This window comes from Nerophis ophidion, linkage group LG27, assembly GCF_033978795.1.
Source record: "Nerophis ophidion isolate RoL-2023_Sa linkage group LG27, RoL_Noph_v1.0, whole genome shotgun sequence".
Lineage (NCBI taxonomy): Eukaryota > Metazoa > Chordata > Actinopteri > Syngnathiformes > Syngnathidae > Nerophis > Nerophis ophidion.
The window spans coordinates 2,106,741-2,120,967 of NC_084637.1; the positions used below are offsets into that span (position 1 = coordinate 2,106,741).

General features: G+C 40.8%; 1 protein-coding gene across 9 annotated transcripts in view; it reads left to right on the top strand.

The window, feature by feature from the left end:
- The first annotated feature begins 2,703 nt into the window (after window positions 1-2,703).
- LOC133544305 (inositol polyphosphate-4-phosphatase type I A-like) overlaps window positions 2,704-14,227 on the top strand; it is a 59,343-nt gene continuing 47,819 nt past the window's right edge. For 7 of the 9 annotated variants that reach the window (XM_061889500.1, XM_061889504.1, XM_061889505.1 and 4 more), the window contains exon 1: window positions 2,704-2,840. The gene's annotated coding sequence lies outside the window, so the exon portion shown is untranslated. Of the gene's footprint in view, window positions 2,841-13,597; window positions 13,750-14,227 lie in introns of those variants that run through there. The other 2 variants (XM_061889499.1, XM_061889498.1) reach the window with 2 other exon arrangements.

Sequence of the window (14,227 nt, forward strand, 5' to 3'; positions counted from 1 at the left end):
GGGCGGAGGTAAAAGACAGGACATTGTTAGCGTGCAGTGGCTGGAATGTTCAAACATGTCTTAAATTAGGATTTTTTTTTTCTTTTCTTTTGGAGCCAAAGTACCCCAAACACACAGAAAATCATCTTTGAAAGGAAACAAAATATTGAGACCTCAGAGCTGTAGCATTTATTAGCATAAATGTACGAAACATATGTAAAATATGACTGATTTAATTTTTGGTTTTGTTTTTAATCTGTCATGTCACCGATTCTGTCCATAACTTTTATGGACAGAATTTCTAGGCGCAGTCAGGCCATTGAGGGGATCTGCTTTGGTGGCTGCAGGATTAGGTCTCTGCTTTTTGCAGATGATGTGGTCCTGATGGCTTCATCGGGCCAGGACCTTCAGTTCTCATTGGATTGGTTCGCAGCTGAGTGCGAAGCCACTGGGATGGGAATCAGCACCTCCAAGCCCGAGTCCATGGTTCTCGCCCGGAAAAGGGTGGACTGCCATCTCCGGGTTGGGGAGGAGACCCTGCCCCTGGTGAAGGAGTTCAAATACCTGGGAGTCTTGTTCACCAGTGAGGGAAAAGTGGATGGTGAGATGAACAGGTGGATCGGTGCGGCGTCTTCAGTAATGCGGACGCTGTATCGATCCGTTGTGGTGAAGAAGAAGCTGAGCCGGAAGGCAAAGTTCTCAATTTAGGTTCCCATCCTCACCTATGGTCATGAGCTTTGGGTTATGACCGAAAGGACAAGATCACAGGTACTCTCCCTTAGAGATAGGGTGAGAAGCTCTGCCATCCGGGAGGAACTCAAAGTAAAGCTGCTGCTCCTCCACATGGAGAGGAGCCAGATCAGGTGGTTCGGGCATCTGCTCAAGATGCAACCAAAACGCCTCCCTCGGGAGGTTTGGGGCACGTCCGACCAGAAGGAGGCCACGGGGAAGACCCAGGACATGTTGGAACGGCTAATTCTCCCGTCTGGCCTGGGAACGCCTTGAGAACACCCGGGATGGGCTGGACCAAGTGGCTGGGGAGAGGGAAGCCCTGCTTAGGCTGCTGCCCCCGCCACCCGACCTCAGATAATTGGAAGAAGATGGACGGATGGATGGATCTGTCTTGTCCAGACACATGGGCAACCAATATTGTTCATCAAAATGATCATATGTTATTTAAAGTTAAAGTAGCAATGATTGTCACACACACACTCGGTGTGGCGAAATTATTCTCTGCATTTGAGTCATCACCCTTCATCATTGGTGGTTTTAGTGTTTGGTGAAACTTGACCAAATCAGGAGGGAACAGAAAAAGGACAAAAGAGGACAGAACAAGAAAGTTTGATCACATTACGCCTGTACTGGCTTCCTGTGCACTTAAGATGTGACTTTAAGGTTTTACTACTTACGTATAAAATACTACACGGTCTAGCTCCATCCTATCTTGCCGATTGTATTGTACCATATGTCCCGGCAAGAAATCTGCCTTCAAAGGACTCCGGCTTATTAGTGATTCCCAAAGCCCAAAAAAAGTCTGCGGGCTATAGAGCTTTTTCATTTCGGGCTCCAGTACTCTGGAATGCCCTCCCGGTAACAGTTCGAGATGCTACCTCAGTAGAAGCATTTAAGTCTCACCTTAAAACTCATCTGTATACTCTAGCCTTTAAATAGACCTCCTTTTTAGACCAGTTGATCTGCCTCTTCTTTTCTTTTTCTCATCTGCCCCCCCCCCCCCCCCCCTTGTGGAGGGGGTCCGGTCCGATGACCATGTATGAAGTACTGGCTGTCCAGAGTCGAGACCCAGGATGGACCGCTCGTCGGGACCCAGGATGGACCGCTCGCCTGTGTATCGGTTGGGGACATCTCTACGCTGCTGATCCGCCTCCGCTTGGGATGGTTTCCTGTGGACGGGACTCTCGCTGCTGTCTTGGATCCGCTTTGAACTGAACTCTCGCGTTCAAGAAAATATGAATGTAAGTTCATAAACTGTGAAAAAAAAATACAACAATGCAATATTCAGTGTTGACAGCAAAAAATTTTCTGGACATGTTCCATAAATATTGATGTCAAAGATTTCTTTTTTTGTGAAGAAATGTTTAGAATGAAGTTGATGAATCCAGATGGATCTCTATTACAATCCCCAAAGAGGGCACTTTAAGTTGATGATTACTTCTATGTGGAGAAATCTTAATCTATAATTTAATCACTTGTTTATTTTTCAACAAGTTTTTAGTTAATTTTGTACCTTTTTTTCCAAATAGTTCAAGAAAGACCACTACGAATGAGCAATATTTTGCACTGTTATACAATTTAATAAATCAGAAAGTGATGACATAGTGCTGTATTTTACTTCTTTATCTCTTTTTTTCAACCAAAAAGGCTTTCCTCTGATTAGGGGGTATTTGAATTAAAAAATGTTCACATCACTGAAAAAAGGTTGAGAACCACTGAACTCGATCATTAACATTTACACATGTTATCCACTAGATGACGCTAGAGAGTGAATTGTATTCTGGAAGAAAACAATCAGTTTAAAGTTTGGTAAAAAAAAAAACATAAATGCTTAAATTATTATTCATTTTATTTATTTATTTTGGGCCGGAATGATTGTATGCACATAATTTAACAATATTTTTTTTAGGAAGTAATTTTCCTTTTGTTTTGAAAGCAAAAAGCCCGCGCGGTGAAGGAGGACGCGATGACGTCACGATGACGTCACGCAGAAGGCGGAACTAGCCGGCCTGTCACTACTGGAGCTGCAGTCTGAGACGTTGTGGCGACCTCAGCCTCCGCTCGACAATGCTCCTTTTTTTTTTTTATCTAAATAAGGGATTTAACTCTTCAATGCTGAAAAGGAGCATGTAAGTAATGAATTTCCGGCACACCTAACGACTCAAGCGAGTGTCTTAACTCTGTCAAAGTTGTTTTTTTAACGAGGGTTCTGTAGTGTTTACATTACAGCTTAAGAAAAGACGAGCTTTTCCCGAAAAAGTTCTGTCTTGACCCTGTGGCTTGAACATTGTCCTTCAACTGGGGGAATATGAGGGTTATCAACTCATTTGAAAGTGAAAAAGTGACCAGGCTTCATCAGAGGATGGACATTATAATGTTTTTGGTGAGAATCTCTGACCGGAAGTGACTCCTGCAAATTGCCTTCATCCCGTCAGCGTGTTACAAACTCAAATATCACAGCTATAATGTTACATTTTGTTAGAAACTCTGTTTTGTTATCTTCATGCACACCGTGTTGTGTGTTTGTGGATTGTACGTAAGGTGTGGAAAATGTATGTTGACTCTCTTATTTTGAAAGGGTCCTACTTCTAGTTCTGCTACCAACCAGGCGGGTTTTTAATATCAAGTTATTAACACATCTCTACTGGTGATGGCTGGGAGTTTTGTCTCAGTGTTTTCTCTTAAACTATGTCTGAGCGTATGTATGTGTGTAGTGTGCATATCCATCCATCCATCTTCTACCGCTTACTCCCTTTCGGGGTCGCGGGGGGCGCTGGCGCCTATCTCAGCTACAATCGGGCGGAAGGCAGGGTACACCCTGGACAAGTCGCCACCTCATCGCAGGGCCAACACAGATAGACGGACAACATTCACACTCACATTCACACACTAGGGCCAATTTGGTGTTGCCAATCAACCTATCCCCAGGTGCATGTCTTTGGAGGTGGGAGGGGCCTATCCCCAGGTGCATGTCTTTGGAGGTGGGAGGGGTCTTTCCCCAGGTGCATGTCTTTGGAAGTGGGAGGGGCCTATCCCCAGGTGCATGTATTTGGAGGTGGGAGGAAGCCGGAGTACCCGGGGAGTCACAGGGAGAACATGCAAACTCCACACAGAAAGATCCCGAGCCCGGGATTGAACCCCAGACTACTCAGGACCTTCGTATTGTGAGGCAGACGCACTAACCCCTCTGCCACCGTGAAGCCCTAGTCTGCACATGTATGTATATATTTATAATTTATGTATATAGACGTTCCTTAAGTTTGTACATAGAGTGAACAAGTAGTTCTAATTTATGATTTAAAGAAAAAAGGTGGGATTAAATAGGTGTAAACTTCTTCTCACTCCTTTTTAAATTTGTAAGAAAAAAAAAAAAAAAAGAAAGTCCATTGTTTTCATTTTTTTACAATGGCTGTTAAGGCCATAGCACATTTTTGGATCAGGCTTGCTCTTGTTTTTTGTGTATTTGAAATAAAAATATATCAATCAATCAATCATAAAGGGGAACTGCACTATTTGGGGAATTTTGCCTATAATTTTACAATCCTTATGAGAGACTAGAACACATGTCTTTTTATTTTCAACAAGTACCCATCCATCCATCCATTTTCTACCGCTTATTCCCTTAGGGGTCGCGGGGGCAAAAAGTACCAACACCTAAATTTTAGCCAATTATTAGCAATATTGTTATAATAAGCCGTATCGTTAATAACCTACATTTAGCGGCGTGTTGATCCGAGAGGGGTAACTTGTGGGTTCTTCCGAGGATGTCGTAGTCGTAATGGTTTGTACAGTCCTTTGAGACATTTGTGATTTAGGGCTATATAAATAAACATTGAACTTCCTTATCATAAATGGGTTGTACTTGTATAGCGCTTTTCTACCTTCAATGTATTCAAAGCGCTTTGACACTATTTCCACATTCACTCATTCACACACTGATGGCGGGAGCTGCCATAGAGATCGAACCAGGAACCCTCAGGTTGCTGGCACAGCCACTTTCCCAATCGCACCACACTGTCCCCTTCTGCTCATGTATTGACAACACGAGCCTGTGAGTTGCTTTCTCGCCTCAGAGCTCATGAAAGTTTATTCAAGGTTATAAATCACGCGTGTCACTTTGATAGTCAAATTTTATGGACATAAACTGAGAAGTTGTTGCACTTTGACTGCAAACTGAGACCCGGAACTGGCAAAAATGTCCAGAAAAGACACTTTGTTACACTTTTTGAGTGATTTTTCATCTAAACGGGAATATATCAGCATCCCAACAGTTGGCATCCCAGTGAGAGCAGACATTGTACAGTGAGTGATATTTTGTTATGTTTGTTTGACCGAAGTCTGTAGTAATCAGTGATGTCGAAGGAAAAAGCAGACGTAGTGATGCGTCTGTGAAATTAAAGCGCCACTGTATGCTTGAATTGAGCAATATAGGTTTAAATATTAAATGATATTATACATGTGCATGTTACTACATTACATTTATACTTACATCATGTATACAACACTTCAATAGTGGTGTTTGGGTGTTTTTTAAAGGCTTTATAGGCAGAATAGAGTGACTCCCATAGGCTCTTTTGCTCACATGTATTTACCAGTTAGAGTGCATAAAAAAGAAACATACTGTATGTGTGCTTGTCTTGCAAAAGGATTCCTATTAATAGTCAAACTTACAGGTACAGGAAGTGGACCATTTTTCGGCACAGCAGCCTCATACCACAGCGATGTAATTGCATTTACATTGTAAGTAGTTTGAATGTGTCCGCAATTGAGTTTCTATTTCTGTTTGTTTCCTTGCCACAAACATGTTTTCTAGGTTATAAAACTTGCAAAAGTCGCTAAAAGTACCAATGTGGGTGGTTTAGGAGAGCTGGTCTTTTTTATGCACTGTTTTTTCACTCTTTCCTATTATTTGGACTTATGACCTAATTGATATTCATATAGTTTCTATCTGTTGCTGTTGTTGGTGACTCATCCTAGTCGCCCACTCGGCAAGAGTGAGCGCGAGCCGTTTGACTCTGTCCTGCCCTCGTTAGCCACCGCAGACGGATGCGTGATGTTTTCAGCCGTGTGACCTTTCCCCTGTCTGTTTGCTACTAGACAAAGCGTGAGAAAAGTACAAACCGGACCTGGATGCTGCTTGTACACAAGTGGTTCATTGCTGAGTTTCTGATAATAGAGCCTAAAATTGGTTGTGATAACATCATCAATTACGATAGGACTGCCATCTATTTGTGTCAGTGGTGAGTTGCATTGATGCATTTGCGTAATTGGCCATTACAAACTTGCAAAAGGGAGTTAAAAATAATAAAGCAACAACAAATACTTTTATAACTACAAACTAACTTTCTTCTGTCTAAGTTGAAAAACTTAGTGGTCAATTGTACGGAATATGTACTGTACTGTGCAGTCTACTATTACAAGTTTCAGTCAATCAACAATGTTTACCTCTGCCTGGAGGTTACAGTATGTATTTGCTGAGGTTAATTAGCATAGACAAGGGGTAGGGAACCCATGGCTCTAGAGCCAGATGTGGCTCTTTTGGTGACTGCATCTGGCTCTCAGATAAATCTTAGCTGACATTGCTTAACACAATAAGAAATGAATAATTCCGCTGGTAATCACGGTGTTATAAATAACGTTCAAATTATGAAACATTCTCATGCATTTTAATCCAATCATCCGTTTTCCATCGCACCTGTTCAAGATGTCGCATTAGTGGTAAGAAGTATTATATTTATTATTGGTTCGCTTTAGAATAAAAATGTTATTAAAATAATAAAAGACTTATTATACTATAAAAATGTTGGTCTTAAAAATGCACGCATTTAATTCAGTGTTAAAAAAATATTATATGGCTCTCACGGAAATACGTTTTGAAATATTAGGCTTACATGGCTCTCTTAGGCAAAAAGGTTCCCGACACCTGGCCTAGAACAATCCTGGGCAATTATTTTGACTCGGGCGGCCAAATTTGGAGATAAAAATGTGTCTGGGGGCCGCTATATCTGATTTTTAAGAACACTAATACAAAACCCTCACAATAATGTCTGATTGAAAGCTAAAAACGTTATGACCGACCGCCTTAACAAACGGAATGGAATTTTACAGTTTTTTTACTGAATGATACACCCAGAATGTACATGAAAATAAAGAATGTGGAATTTACAATATTAACTATGAATGATAAAATACTGAATATTGACAACATATATACGTCACACCCCCTCTCCATCCACATATTTTACAATCAAGCGAAATGCAACTAATATGCAACAAAAAAGGCAAAATCTGAACGTGAAGGTTGAAAAAAACACACACCTACAATCTGATATATGTGATATAAATAAATGATAAATGGGTTTTACTTGTATAGCGCTTTTCTACCTTCAAGGTACTCAAAGCGCTTTGACACTACTTCCACATTCACCCATTCACACACACATTCACACACTGATGGAGGGAGCTGCCATGCAAGGCGCTAACCAGCACCCATTAGGAGCAAGGGTGAAGTGTCTTGCTCAGGACACAACGGACGTGACGAGGTTGGTACTAGGTGGGGATTGAACCAGGGACCCTCGGGTTGCGCACGGCCACTCTCCCAACTGTGCCACACCGTCCCTATATATCACTAAGCTTTATTATTTTGTTGTAAAAAAAAAATTACATAACCATAGTAACTAATTACATGAGCATAGTAAAATTCTTAAAAGTCTTAGTATAGTTGAAGACTTATTGTAATTTGAAAACATCACTGCACATCATAATGGCAGTCGCCAGGGTGTACACTGCCTTCCGCCCGATTGTAGCTGAGATAGGCACCAGCACCCCCCGCGAGCCCAATGGGAATAAGCGGTAGAAAAATGGATGGATGGATGGATGTTAAAAGATCTAAAATAATGATTTGAGAATGTCCGGCGTTCCAGATTGAAAAGCTTAGCGGGTCGCATGCGGCCCCCGGGCGTTAACTGGCCCAGGTCTGGCATAGAACCATGAATGTGTTTTTAAGGATTCTTTACAATTGGGAAGTCTGTGCTCTCAAAATTAATATTTTAGTTGTGAATGTGACCAAACGTTGACACCTGTGAATGCTTTGGAATTGGTGAGGAGTGTTACGTGCCTTAATAACAGAGTCTCCAAAATGCTAGACTAGATCTGTCGATGGTCGCTTCTTTAATGAAATAGTATCCAGACGGCCGTGATCACTAAATATGGCGACAAAGTGGCTAAATTGGAAACACTAATCTCTCTTGCTCCATCTTACTACTCATTAGCAGACCAGGTGTGTTCTATTTGTGGCGGCCCAAATGTATTTATAACAGGTTGCCACGGATACATTAATGTATGGAAAATATTGCAGTATTTCTGGTAAAATGTAGATGGATATAATAATAATAATGTGCACAGGGAAAGCACACCCTTGTCTTACATGCTGTGTGTACTGGTAGTGTTGTGGTACATGTTGATACTTTCTTACATACTGTGTGTACTTGTAGTGTTGTGGTACATGTTGATACTTTCTTACATGCTGTGTGTACTGGTAGTGTTGTGGTACATGTTGATACTTTCTTACATGCTGTGTGTACTGGTAGTGTTGTGGTACATGTTGATACTTTCTTACATGCTGTGTGTACTGGTAGTGTTGTGGTACATGTTGATACTTTCTTACATGCTGTGTGTACTGGTAGTGTTGTGGTACATGTTGATACTTTCTTACATGCTGTGTGTACTGGTAGTGTTGTGGTACATGTTGATACTTTCTTACATGCTGTGTGTACTGGTAGTGTTGTGGTACATGTTGATACTTTCTTACATACTGTGTGTACTGGTAGTGTTGTGGTACATGTTGATACTTTCTTACATACTGTGTGTACTGGTAGTGTTGTGGTACATGTTGATACTTTCTTACATGCTGTGTATACTGCTAGTGTTGTGGTACATGTTGATACTTTCTTACATTCTGTGTGTACTGGTAGTGTTGTGGTACATGTTGATACTTTCTTACATGCTGTGTGTACTGGTAGTGTTGTGGTACATGTTGATACTTTCTTACATGCTGTGTGTACTGGTAGTGTTGTGGTACATGTTGATACTTTCTTACATACTGTGTGTACTGGTAGTGTTGTGGTACATGTTGATACTTTCTTACATGCTGTGTGTACTGGTAGTGTTGTGGTACATGTTGATACTTTCTTACATTCTGTGTGTACTGGTAGTGTTGTGGTACATGTTGATACTTTCTTACATGCTGTGTGTACTGGTAGTGTTGTGGTACATGTTGATACTTTCTTACATACTGTGTGTACTGGTAGTGTTGTGGTACATGTTGATACTTTCTTACATGCTGTGTGTACTGGTAGTGTTGTGGTACATGTTGATACTTTCTTACATACTGTGTGTACTGGTAGTGTTGTGGTACATGTTGATACTTTCTTACATGCTGTGTGTGTACTGGTAGTATTGTGGTACATGTTGATACTTTCTTACATACTGTGTGTACTGGTAGTGTTGTGGTACATGTTGATACTTTCTTACATTCTGTGTGTACTGGTAGTGTTGTGGTACATGTTGATACTTTCTTACATTCTGTGTGTACTGGTAGTGTTGTGGTACATGTTGATACTTTCTTACATTCTGTGTGTACTGGTAGTGTTGTGGTACATGTTGATACTTTCTTACATTCTGTGTGTACTGGTAGTGTTGTGGTACATGTTGATACTTTCTTACATTCTGTGTGTACTGGTAGTGTTGTGGTACATGTTGATACTTTCTTACATGCTGTGTGTGTACTGGTAGTGTTGTGGTACATGTTGATACTTTCTTACATACTGTGTGTACTGGTAGTGTTGTGGTACATGTTGATACTTTCTTACATGCTGTGTGTACTGGTAGTGTTGTGGTACATGTTGATACTTTCTTACATTCTGTGTGTACTGGTAGTGTTGTGGTACATGTTGATACTTTCTTACATTCTGTGTGTACTGGTAGTGTTGTGGTACATGTTGATACTTTCTTACATGCTGTGTGTGTACTGGTAGTGTTGTGGTACATGTTGATACTTTCTTACATGCTGTGTGTACTGGTAGTGTTGTGGTACATGTTGATACTTTCTTACATACTGTGTGTACTGGTAGTGTTGTGGTACATGTTGATACTTTCTTTCATGCTGTGTGTGTACTGGTAGTGTTGTGGTACATGTTGATACTTTCTTACATACTGTGTGTACTGGTAGTGTTGTGGTACATGTTGATACTTTCTTACATGATGTGTGTACTGGTAGTATTGTGGTACATGTTGATACTTTCTTACATACTGTGTGTACTGGTAGTGTTGTGGTACATGTTGATACTTTCTTACATGCTGTGTGTACTGGTATTGTTGTGGTACATGTTGATACTTTCTTACATGCTGTGTGTACTGGTAGTGTTGTGGTACATGTTGATACTTTCTTACATGCTGTGTGTACTGGTAGTGTTGTGGTACATGTTGATACTTTCTTACATACTGTGTGTACTGGTAGTGTTGTGGTACATGTTGATACTTTCTTACATGCTGTGTGTACTGGTAGTGTTGTGGTACATGTTGATACTTTCTTACATGCTGTGTGTGTACTGGTAGTGTTGTGGTACATGTTGATACTTTCTTACATACTGTGTGTACTGGTAGTGTTGTGGTACATGTTGATACTTTCTTACATGCTGTGTGTACTGGTATTGTTGTGGTACATGTTGATACTTTCTTACATGCTGTGTGTACTGGTAGTGTTGTGGCACATGTTGATACTTTCTTACATGCTGTGTGTACTGGTAGTGTTGTGGTACATGTTGATACTTTCTTACATGCTGTGTGTACTGGTAGTGTTGTGGTACATGTTGATACTTTCTTACATGCTGTGTGTACTGGTAGTGTTGTGGTACATGTTGATACTTTCTTACATGCTGTGTGTACTGGTAGTGTTGTGGTACATGTTGATACTTTCTTACATGCTGTGTGTGTACTGGTAGTGTTGTGGTACATGTTGATACTTTCTTACATACTGTGTGTACTGGTAGTGTTGTGGTACATGTTGATACTTTCTTACATGCTGTGTGTACTGGTAGTGTTGTGGTACATGTTGATACTTTCTTACATGCTGTGTGTGTACTGGTAGTGTTGTGGTACATGTTGATACTTTCTTACATGCTGTGTGTACTGGTAGTGTTGTGGTACATGTTGATACTTTCTTACATGCTGTGTGTACTGGTATTGTTGTGGTACATGTTGATACTTTCTTACATGCTGTGTGTACTGGTAGTGTTGTGGTACATGTTGATACTTTCTTACATGCTGTGTGTACTGGTAGTGTTGTGGTACATGTTGATACTTTCTTACATGCTGTGTGTACTGGTAGTGTTGTGGTACATGTTGATACTTTCTTACATGCTGTGTGTACTGGTAGTGTTGTGGTACATGTTGATACTTTCTTACATGCTGTGTGTACTGGTAGTGTTGTGGTACATGTTGATACTGTACTTGTCTTACATGCTGTGTGTACTGGTAGTGTTGTGGTACATGTTGATACTTTCTTACATGCTGTGTGTGTACTGGTAGTGTTGTGGTACATGTTGATACTTTCTTACATACTGTGTGTACTGGTAGTGTTGTGGTACATGTTGATACTTTCTTACATACTGTGTGTACTGGTAGTGTTGTGGTACATGTTGATACTTTCTTACATACTGTGTGTACTGGTAGTGTTGTGGTACATGTTGATACTGTACTTGTCTTACATGCTGTGTGTACTGGTAGTGTTGTGGTGCAGTTGATACTTTTCGAGCTGCCTGCATGGGTTTTTATTTTGCCACTCCATTGCCTGTGCCGATCCCGCATAATTTGGCGGGTTGTGTCGGAAAGGTCATCGGCAATTTAGTGTAAAAACCAAGCCTATCAAATTATACGAATGGCTTGCTGTGGTGGGAGAAGCCGCAAGAAAACTACGAAGCAAACAAATCAAATCTATCAGTGACCTAAGACTTTGTGTAATTAATACAACTTTGCTTTGTTTATCGTTGTGGAAATGTGACAAAGGCTCCAGTCGAATGAATCATTGAAAAGTGAGTATTTTAAGTGTTTGTGTCTGTTTCTCAGTCTCTCGTGTGTGTATGCTAAAGATAGCAGCATCCCCTGACATGTGTAAAGAAACATGATTGATCTCCATATCGCTTCTACAAACCCTGTTTCCATATGAGTTGGGAAATTGTGTTAGATGTAAATATAAACGGAATACAATTTTTTGGAAATCCTTTTCAACCCATATTCAGTTGAATGCACTACAATGACAACATATTTGATGTTCAAACTCATAAACTTAATTTTTTTGTGCAAATTATAATTAACTTATAATTGCATGGCTGCAACACCTGCCAAAGTAGTTAGGAAAGGGTATGTTCACCACTGTGTTACATCACCTTTTCTTTGAACAACATTCAATAAATGTTTGGGAACTGAGGAAACTAATTGTTGAAGCTTTGAAAGTGGAATTCTTTCTCATTCTTGTTTTATGTAGAGCTTCAGTCGTTCAACAGTCCGGGGTCTCCGCTGTTATATTTTACGCTTCATAATGCGCCACACATTTTCGATGGGAGACAGGTCTGGACTGCAGGCGGGCCAGGAAAGTACCCGCACTCTTTTACTACAAAACCCCGCTGTTGTAACACGTGGCTTGGCATTGTCTTGCTGAAATAAGCAGGGGCGTCCATGATAATGTTGCTTGGATGACAACATATGTTGCTCCAAAACCTGTATGGACCATTCAGCATAAATGGGGCCTTCACAGATGTGTAAGTTACCCATGCCTTGGGCAGTAATACACCCCCATACCATCACAGATGCTGGCTTTTGAACTTTGGGCCTATAATAATCCAGATGGTTATTTTACTCTTTGTTTCGGAGGACACCACGTCCACAGTTTCCAAATATAATTTGAAATGGGGACTCATCAGACCACAGAACACTTTTCCACTTTACATCAGTCCATCTTAGGTGAGCTCGGGCCCAGCGAAGCGGTCAGCGTTCCTTGGTGTTGTTGATAAATGGGTTTTGCTTTCCATAGTAGAGTTTTAACTTGCACCTACAGATGTAGCAACCAACTGTAGTTACTGACAGTGGTTTAATGAAGTGTTCCTGAGCCCATGTGGTGATATCCTTTACACGCTGGTGTCGGTTTTTGATGCAGTACCACCTGAGGGGTCAAAGGTCCTTAATATCATTGCTTACGTGCAGTGATTTCTCCAGATTCTCTGAACCTTTTGATGATTTTACGGACCGTAGATGGTAAAATCACTAAATTCCTTGCAATTGCTCGTTGAGAAATTATGTTCTAAAACTGTTCGACAATTTGCTTACAAATTGGTGACCCTTGCCCCATCCTTGTTTGTAAATTACTTAGTATTTCATGGAAGCTGATTTTATAGCCAATCATGGCACCCACCTGTTCCCAATTAGCTTGCACACCTGTGGGATGTTCCAAATAAGTGTTTGATGAGCATTTCTCAACTTCATCAGTATTTATTGCCACCTTTCCCAACTTCTTTGTCACGTGTTGCTGGCATCAAATTCTAAAGTTAATGATTGTTTTGCAGAAAAAAAAAGTTTATGAGTTTGAACATGAAATATGTTGTCTTTGTAGCATATTCAACTGAATATGGCTTGAAAAGGATTTGCAAATCATTGTATTCTGTTTATATTTACATCCAACACAATTTCCCAACTCATATGGAAACGGGGTTTGTAAATATAAATGATGTTGTTGTTATTAATATGATAGCACTGCTGCGATCCAAAGAGTGAAGCACATGACTGTAAGAACGGCGGCAGTAACCACAGGATGGCTGCAGCTGGAGCGGTGGTGCTGTTTGTGCTGCAAAGTGTTCAATGGCTGGAGTGATAGGGGAAGACGAGAGGGAAGAGAGACGCAGCTGCATTATTTTTTTTGCCTCGTGATGCCGTCAGCAACGTGACTTTGTTTACATCCTGCCTGGTCGTGGAAGCGGGCATCCTCGGGTATGTGTGTAGGGTGCAGCTGCCGGGTAACACTGAATAACACTGATTGTGTCTTGACTGTGCAAGTCTGAGCTGCGTTTTGGATATGTTGTTGAAAGTGCTCAATCATGCTGCTAGCAGCTGGAGGCAAGTGCACGCAGTCATATTTGTTTACTGTGTTTATTTACCACATAACCAGCATGGTTATCATCCGAATATAAGTTTAGCTGCTATGGGTATTTTGATTCAAAGATAAATAGATTTAACAATCCATTAACCTGCCATAAAAATGCATCCTTGTAATACTTTTCCATCATATTTTTTGGGTCAGAAATGCATACATCTGGTCCAACATGCTCTCAAGTCCTGAAGTGTTTTTACAAACGTTGTAGCCATGGAGTGTTTCAGTGTCTTTTAACTTCCCTTGTGCAACATCCAAAGGAAGTGCTGGTAACTTGAGCAATACAGAACATTTGTGGATGTCAGGAACCTTGAGAAT